The sequence below is a fragment of the Humulus lupulus genome, chromosome 3 (assembly GCF_963169125.1).
Source record: "Humulus lupulus chromosome 3, drHumLupu1.1, whole genome shotgun sequence".
NCBI classification, from domain to species: Eukaryota; Viridiplantae; Streptophyta; class Magnoliopsida; order Rosales; family Cannabaceae; genus Humulus; species Humulus lupulus.
The window spans coordinates 59,805,358-59,813,567 of record NC_084795.1 but is presented as its reverse complement, the minus strand read 5'-3'; the positions used below and the strand labels follow the sequence as shown (position 1 = coordinate 59,813,567).

General features: G+C 31.9%; 1 pseudogene; it reads right to left on the bottom strand.

Moving 5' to 3' along the window:
• Positions 1-288: 288 nt before the first annotated feature.
• On the bottom strand, positions 289-5,270 carry LOC133824213 (callose synthase 5-like; annotated as a pseudogene).
• Between the last annotated feature and the right edge of the window lie 2,940 nt (positions 5,271-8,210).

Sequence of the window (8,210 nt, the reverse complement as noted above, 5' to 3'; positions counted from 1 at the left end):
AATTTATGTGCAAGCATCCTCCCCTGTAATACATAAGACAACAATTTTGTGGAGACCGACGTCCCATGTAGAATATGGGAATTTTTTCATTTCTTTATTTTCAACTACTATATTCATTCATAATTTCTTGTGTAATTACAACATGGTTCAGACAGAATCAATAGGCAAACAAAATAATCAATAGAACTCAGTATGTTCCAAATTTAAAAATTACAAGAACAAAATATACACTTGTAATAACTATGTAAGGGATAAATAAAAACTACAATTAGTATATTTTTTAATTATGATTTCAAAAGTTACTCTAGCTATGACTCATCCGCTCAAGAAGCTTGGATGCCCATTGAATTCTTCCAAAAGGTTACGCATTTTTAAAGCTTCTTCCAAGTAATTGTCCTATAGAAATTTGGAAGCTTTCAGCCTCAAACTTGGCCTTAATTCAAAAGACAACATAAGATAACTTCAAATTCTAATGGTTACCTGATTCATGTCAATCGCCTAGAGAGCTTCTCCTCTCGTGAAAATTATAACATGGTTTTGCTTTTCTGGCTTTCATTCTCCTATCTTGGATGAACCCGGTAATTTTATCCGATATATTTCCTTTAAACCGGTACCAAAACAATCAGTTGTATATCATAAGGCATAGAAGCACAATTATTGTTCTCAATATTTACCTGATCAAGATTATCAACAGCTTTCACCAAAACTGAATAATAAACTTTATGTACTTTTCCTCCTTCATTCTCTTCAACTTCATCAATATATGCCACCCTAAGAGAAGGATTACTGTACAAAGGAAAAAAAAATTAAATTCTTGAATGAAATGAAGAAATGACATGTAACATTAATTAACAAACGGAGAACATACTTGACCATCAAGTTCAGGATGTCTGTTGCACGACGATCTCCACTTTGCTTCTAGTTGCCATAGTTTTGACAGGTAGCGATATATGTGAATTTCATGTCAGCAACTGCTTCTAATTGTGCATAAAGAGATCTTTGGCTTTTTTTATCTTCCTCTGATGGAACTGTTATGGCTTTGTAGCCTCCAAGTATCTCTGTTCACAACAAGAAATTACAAACATAAAGAAAATATAACTGCTTACACTACCTCATATGGACAAAGATCAGGAAAAACATTGATTGTGTTCATAGGCAAACACCACTGGCATATAATAAACATGCACAATTAAAGTGTACTAAGAACTAAGAGCTTGACAGACATTGATTCCTAAAACCCAAAAAAAGAGGACTAGGAAGTAAGAGTTTGTTAGATTGATTCTTAACTTCTAAAGCTAAAATAACTTTTGCATGATTTTTTAGCACAATCCTGTTTTTTCAAGTGAAATAAAATTGACTACAACACAGAAAGATACACTATAAATTTTATGAAGCAACTGAGATCTTGTTTTCAGAAGACAGAATAGTTGATGATTTCTGTAAAAGCTACAATCCCAAAAAGGCCTTAATATATGAAGGCACTAGAATTTGCAACAAGATCTTTAGAAGTCTCTTGGTTAAAGATTTGGGTGAAAATACTCTTACCACTTTCATTGGCCATGTCAATGAAAGCCTGAAGCTTCAAAGCTCATCTGTAGTACATCATTCCTCGAACTGAAACACAAAAAATAGTCAGTACAACAAGTTGATTAATACTATGAAACATGAGAAAGGAATGCATCCAATACTTGTTCTGCAAAGAGTTTGTCCTCTTAGGGAGACCCAGTGACGAAGCTGTAAAATGTTTTCCTCAATTTCCCATATCTCACATCTTTTTTACAATTAATTCGCTCCATGAAGTTATTCCACTCATCTGCAAGTTGCGAAATGATTAAATACCGAATTCAGAATGTGGTCATTAAATCAAATAGAAAATTTACTATGAAACAAAGTTAAAAGACAGAATTACACACCTGGGAAAATTTTCTGCAAGTAATATAAGATTGATACACCATCTTCATTTTCCAACTCAAGGTCAGTTTTAGAGTAAACTGTCTCCTCACTGTAGTATGGAGTCATGACACTGCCAGTAGCAGGAAATTAAGATACAAATCATGCAGTCAATATTTCATTTTATGAGCCTAGGCTATGCTGGCTGCAAGAATATAATATATTGCAGATAAAATATATCCTGCACATACAAGGATAGAAACATACACTAAACTCCTAGCCAATTTGTTCCATGAATATAACCCCCAGGAAAAAGTAAGTGAAATAATATATGCTTTTAAATATTCAACGTTAAAAAAAAATATAAGAAATAATGCCAGTAGAAGCTACAGGAAACTTTCTGGGTTTTGAAAGGTACTGGTAGATCATATGCTGAGGCCTTAAAAGACCTTGCTATTCTAATTACAAGTACCCTTACTAGTTTCAAGAAGGTTCGAGCGTATGGAATTAATATGTTCCATGTTTATGAGTTAAGAACTTTTATCGAACCTGAAAGAAAGCATTTTCCGAACTTTGGGGGCACGTGGCATATCCATGAACAGTGAATTTGTGAAAAATGAGATTCTTCTACATGCTTCGAGGTTAGTTGGTACATCAGTAGCAGATTCCTTCACTATCAACAAGAGGTATAGGCATCTTATCTAGAATGATGGCAAGCAATAAGCATGTTTCAGTTAAATAGTTACAACAGATTGCAGTTAAAATGCATCTGAGTCTAAATTTTTATACCTGTTCTTCCCACTGAGCTGTGACAACTGGGGGAAATGCTATGGCAGGTCTTGTATCAGTACCTGCAAAAAGTTGTCTCCCATTATCCTTGCTGCTATGACCAACTTCAAGCAATTCCCTGAAAGGTATAGCATGAAAAAAGTTCATGAATTACAATTCAACTTTTAAAACTCACAACAATTGCTTCAGATAGAATGGCATAATGTTAAACCTACTTGAGCTCATTCACCATCATGTCACGGGTGACAACTTCCAACATATCTTGCAGCAACAACACCACTGTATCTTTATTGGATGGTTCAGCGTCTTTCTTCAACAAAGAAGTTGTAATAATAAAGTTTATTGAATTTTCAAGCTAAGCATGTACTGTGTATATAATTACATATATGCTCTCTTCTAATAATTTACCAAGATCTCTACAAGCTCCACAAATTTCTTGCAAAGAGTAGGTAAAGGACCCATTCTGAAGTTTGCAAGAAGCAGATTTTTTGAGATGCTACTTTCAACTTCTTTAATAATGATGCTAATTATCCTGCAAACCATAAAATCATATTAGAATGTATAGCAACATTTTATATAGGATGAGACTATAATAATTATTGATATCCACGCTCAATAATATATAAAACACTTTTTTGTAATTTCTACAGGTTACATTATGGTACATGTTATTTGGTTCAAGCATAAATGACTTGGCGTAAATGAAATCAATCTGTGGTGTTATAAGTAAAAAAAAAAAGAAAATTGGTTGAAATTTAGCTCATCCATGAAAAACTAGAAACAGTATAGCCAAAAATGCAAAGATCAAAATCAAGTGTTCCCAGCTATAAGAGTAATGGAAAAATTAAATTTTTTTAAAAAAAAAAACAATGTAATTACCGAGTACCTTTTCCAGTTTTTAAATTTTGTTTTGAAATCTTGATATGTAAGAGAAAATTTTAAGTATGACAAAGAAGTTTCAGAAACCGTAAGAACTGTAACTCATTTACATTATAGACTACAAAACTAGACATTAGTTTTATTCTGACTCTTCGACTTCTAGAAACTGAAACAAACAGAATTATATATTCTACTTGTAGAGAAACCAATTGCTACCAATATAACCTTTTTTCATTATCTCCAACCACAAGAATGCTCAAGACATGCTTGAAAAATTCATAACAGTCAATCACTGCACATTTCATGTATTCATCAGCACATATACGCTTCCAGAGATCAGAGTCCCTGGATTTAAATTGAGCTGCCATGTCCAATGCTATTGGTATCTGCAGAGGTAAAAAGAAAAGGTCAAATAAGGCCACAGTAACATATGTAAGATCTCAAAATGTTTATACTTACCTTGCTAGCAAGCGAAAAAGGTGGCCACTGAATAATCTTCAGCCTTGGATCTGATGAATAAGGAACTAGCAACAAATCCATTTCCCTGAAGTAAAGGAACCAATTATATCTTTAATAAAATGATGAACACAAGTTAGTTAAAAAATGACTGAATTTTAGGCCTTTCCTGTCACTAATGAGATCTTCCTCTCGGAAGCTACATATAACTTCATTCCACAATTGTGCAAATTTTGCAGCTTTGCTTCTCCTGCTTGCTGTAATCTGCAGGGTGAAGTGCAAACAAAGATATATTGAAGGAATCTATACCATTGCTAATGCCATGAAACAGTACAATTTTTTTTAAAAGCAACCTCAGCAAAACGCTTGGCAAAAGAAAATCCTCTTTTCTGCGACCTATCTGAAGGCACCAAATATGTGTTGAATGCACCAGGTAAGGACTGGAACCTTGATCTAAGCATCCCCAATGTTCGTATCTGTAAGAAAGTGGGCATGCTTTAATTAGAGACAACTGTTACTATAAGAATGAGTAGATAAGAAAGTATTGATTTCATTCATTACCAGGCTATCCCAATAAGTGAACAGGAAACATAACATACAACTTGCATTAAATTAAATTGATGTACGAAAAATAATAATCAAATCGATTACCTCTCCTAGACGATCAAAGGCCCCAATGACACCACCATATAAAGTTGAATAAACTGAATACCAAATTTGTGTATCCATAAAATAAACCTGCATATGATGGGGGACAGTATGAGGTGTCTCATCAATACCAGCAAGAAGTTTCATTTATACAAGAGCACATTAATGAACCATTATGTCAAACTTAAGGAAAGATGTAGTAAAAGGACCATGATAACTGATGCCCAAAGTGACACGACCGCTCCATAGTTGTTTTGAGATGCATTGGAAAGAGAGTATTAGCATAGAAAACAAGTTAATTAAGGCTCATGTCACAAGAAGAAGCGAGAAGTAATACCCTTGGGGAAGAACTCATGCCATTCATATTCAACTCTGTGAATACTCAAAAATCACGATTTAAGAGTTTGCGCAAAGGTACTACAGATATTTACAAGAGGTGTTAAAAAAGGCATGAGATATACTTGAGCCAAATTATACTTGAGTTGAGACCTACTGAGTTAGTCACTTATTTAGACATCTATAGAAGTCTGATCAGAAAAAGTAAGGTACATGATGTATGACTAGGGAAAAAAACATTTTAATTCTTGCTTGATGATCCACCTTGTCATGATTTCAAAAATAATTACTAGAGGAATATTATGCATATGCTGGTAAATAATGAAAATGCATTATTTCAATTTCAATATTAGTTACAGTCTTGCAGAATATGAAGCATATGATGTCTTCAATAATGCAAATAAAAGTCTTAGTTACAATCAAGAATTTATACAAGTAATAAGAGACACCAAGGAATTGAGCTTCAAGACTAGTCAAGCTAGACAAGTATATTTATATGTAACAAGTAATCATAAGTTAGAATGTTCTTGATGGGCATGAATTTGTCGTATGCATTTGCTAACAAATGGCAATCAATGCCTAGTTTCAACAAATATACAACACAAAAATGCAACTGAAATGTATATTTTCTTTTCCTCCATAATAGTAATTAATATAAACTTGACAAGTCATAATTCAACAAAGTAAATAAGTGGTAGCTCAGCTTTGATTCAAACAACTACTTGAGCAAAGTTGTTATCTGGTTTGCTTAATCTTGAAAAGATACATGACTAAAGTAGAGATATTTTTAATATGATTCTTTCCTCTTCCACAAGCCAATTTTATCTGCAGTTACCAAATTTCAATTCCTTCCAAATAAAAATATAGAACTAAGTTTTGATGTCTCTGCCTAAAAATGTAAAGTTCTAAAATAACACTTCAATATTGAGAAGAAAACAAAATAGGAGCACATGTATTTAAATTCCCTTTTCAATATAAATGCTTCATTAATATTAAATGTGCAGCGCTAACTAGATCAAATCCCATATCACATACATGAAAGAATGACTACAAGATAAAAAAAAATTAGTACAATGATAATGAAAAAATCAATTGTACGTGTAAAACTAGTATCATTTTGTTTCTATTAACCTGGTTATAGCTATACAAGTCATCAGTATATGAAAATATAAGATTGCACACTATAATCCATTTCACTAAGGCATTTTAACAAACAATTTATGTGCAACAGACAAAACACAGAAAAAGAATATTATGAGCATCAAGATAACTACTCAAACACATTATGAAAGGGAATGCTACAAAAGGAGAAGAGCATAGAAGATTAAATATAGCAAATATACCTCCCATAATTGAGCATGTGCACCCATTACACCACCAATAAGGGTTGACGAGAGAGCATACCGTGTATGTATATCCATGGAATAGATCTGAAATCAATGAATATAACAAATATATATGCCCTCTAAGCATAAGCCAATGCTTCTATATATACTTTACACCAAATAATATACACATCAAAGCTCATAAAAGGAGGCAATTCTCTCAGAAGTGCCCTGGTTTTGAAGAAGAAGCTATTAGGAGCGAAGAGGCCAGCACAGGTGAAGTCATTTAGATATCCCTTATTTCACAAATTATTGAGAAGGATTCAAAATGTATACATATAGAAATATAGATAGAGAATGAGAAAAAAATAGAGCTACTACGCAGAGAAAGAAGAGAATACCCAAATGGCTAGTAAGCATAAATTTGTCTAAAATAATAAGCCAAAACCAAATATCTCACACTCTTTCTCAAGCTGAATATATATATATATATCAAAATAAATAGGGTCCTAGATTTGTAGCTTTAAAAAGAGTTAATATATGCAATTCTGGCTCCACAAGATTCAGTGACAGTAATATATACTAAAGAAGAAAAGGAAACAAAAGAAAGAACTTACAAGAAGAAGAAGAAAGTCGTTCTTGACATTGGTGAGCACCTCCAGCGACATTTCAGTCCAATTTCCATAGGGGTTTTGCTTATCTTGAGCTCACAAACCCAACCATTCCCTTGAATTCTTGTTTCGAAGACGGTGGAGGCCAGAAAAATCCTCCAAACTCACATCGGCGACAGAACTTCGGGGGGCCAGTTGCGACGGATGCCGACGAGTGGGGAGGCAAGCTTCACGGGTTGGGGGTTTTGGGGGCCAAGGAAGCTTGTGGTGGGGTGCGTGTCATTGGGTGGTTGCTGGAGATGGCTCATTTGGTCTGGCCGACTGAGATGCGAGAGAAGAAAAGAAAGAGTGGTGGTATCGGGCTGGGAAGAAGAGGAGAGAGAAGGGGCTAATACAATTTTAGGATTCTAGTATTATAATTTTTAACTCCTTTTTCTTATTCAATTAAATAAAATCTGATATTTAATATATTAATTCATTTATTTATCAATTATTTTATTAGTTACTCTATTTTGTTAATTTAGCACTTAATTGCTAGAGTATTTTTTTTAAGTTAAAGAAATATTTATCTAAATCTGCCACAAAAAATATTTATCTAAATCATTTTTAAATCCCAAAAAATAATTAGATGACATTTTAAACCAATTTATCACAATTAGTTAATAAAATAATATTTTTATTGAAATTAAAACATTTTATATCATAAATGATATAATAATTGAGCAATCATTTTTTTTATTTTAAATCTCACAATTTAAAATGTAAAATATTCAAATCATAATAAATTCTATTTAAAAAAAAATTAAAAAGAGTTCTTATTATTTATTTCTCAATAAATAATATGAATTAAAAAAAATAAAACTCTTTAAATTCTAATTATTTTTTATTTTTAAATTTTAATATCATTTATTAATTATTCCAAAAAATAATGCACAACTTGGGACATAAAAATCTATTTATCATCCCAATATATAATTAAATCAAAAGTGATTTAATTTTCATAACTTTCCCAATTAAATTATTTTTTCAATAAAATATTATTTTTTTCCGTAAAATTCTTAATGTAGAATTTGTGGGATGTTACAATTTTGCACTCCTATTATAAAAAATAATTTTTCATATCACAACTCTAAAAATTCTCTTAAAACTTATAATATAATGATAGAATTTATTATGACTAAATATATTTTTAATCACAATAAATTACATTTTGTGTTACTAATACTTTTCGTCATAGATTTTTTTAGTAATAACATAATGTTGATGAAGTTTTTTT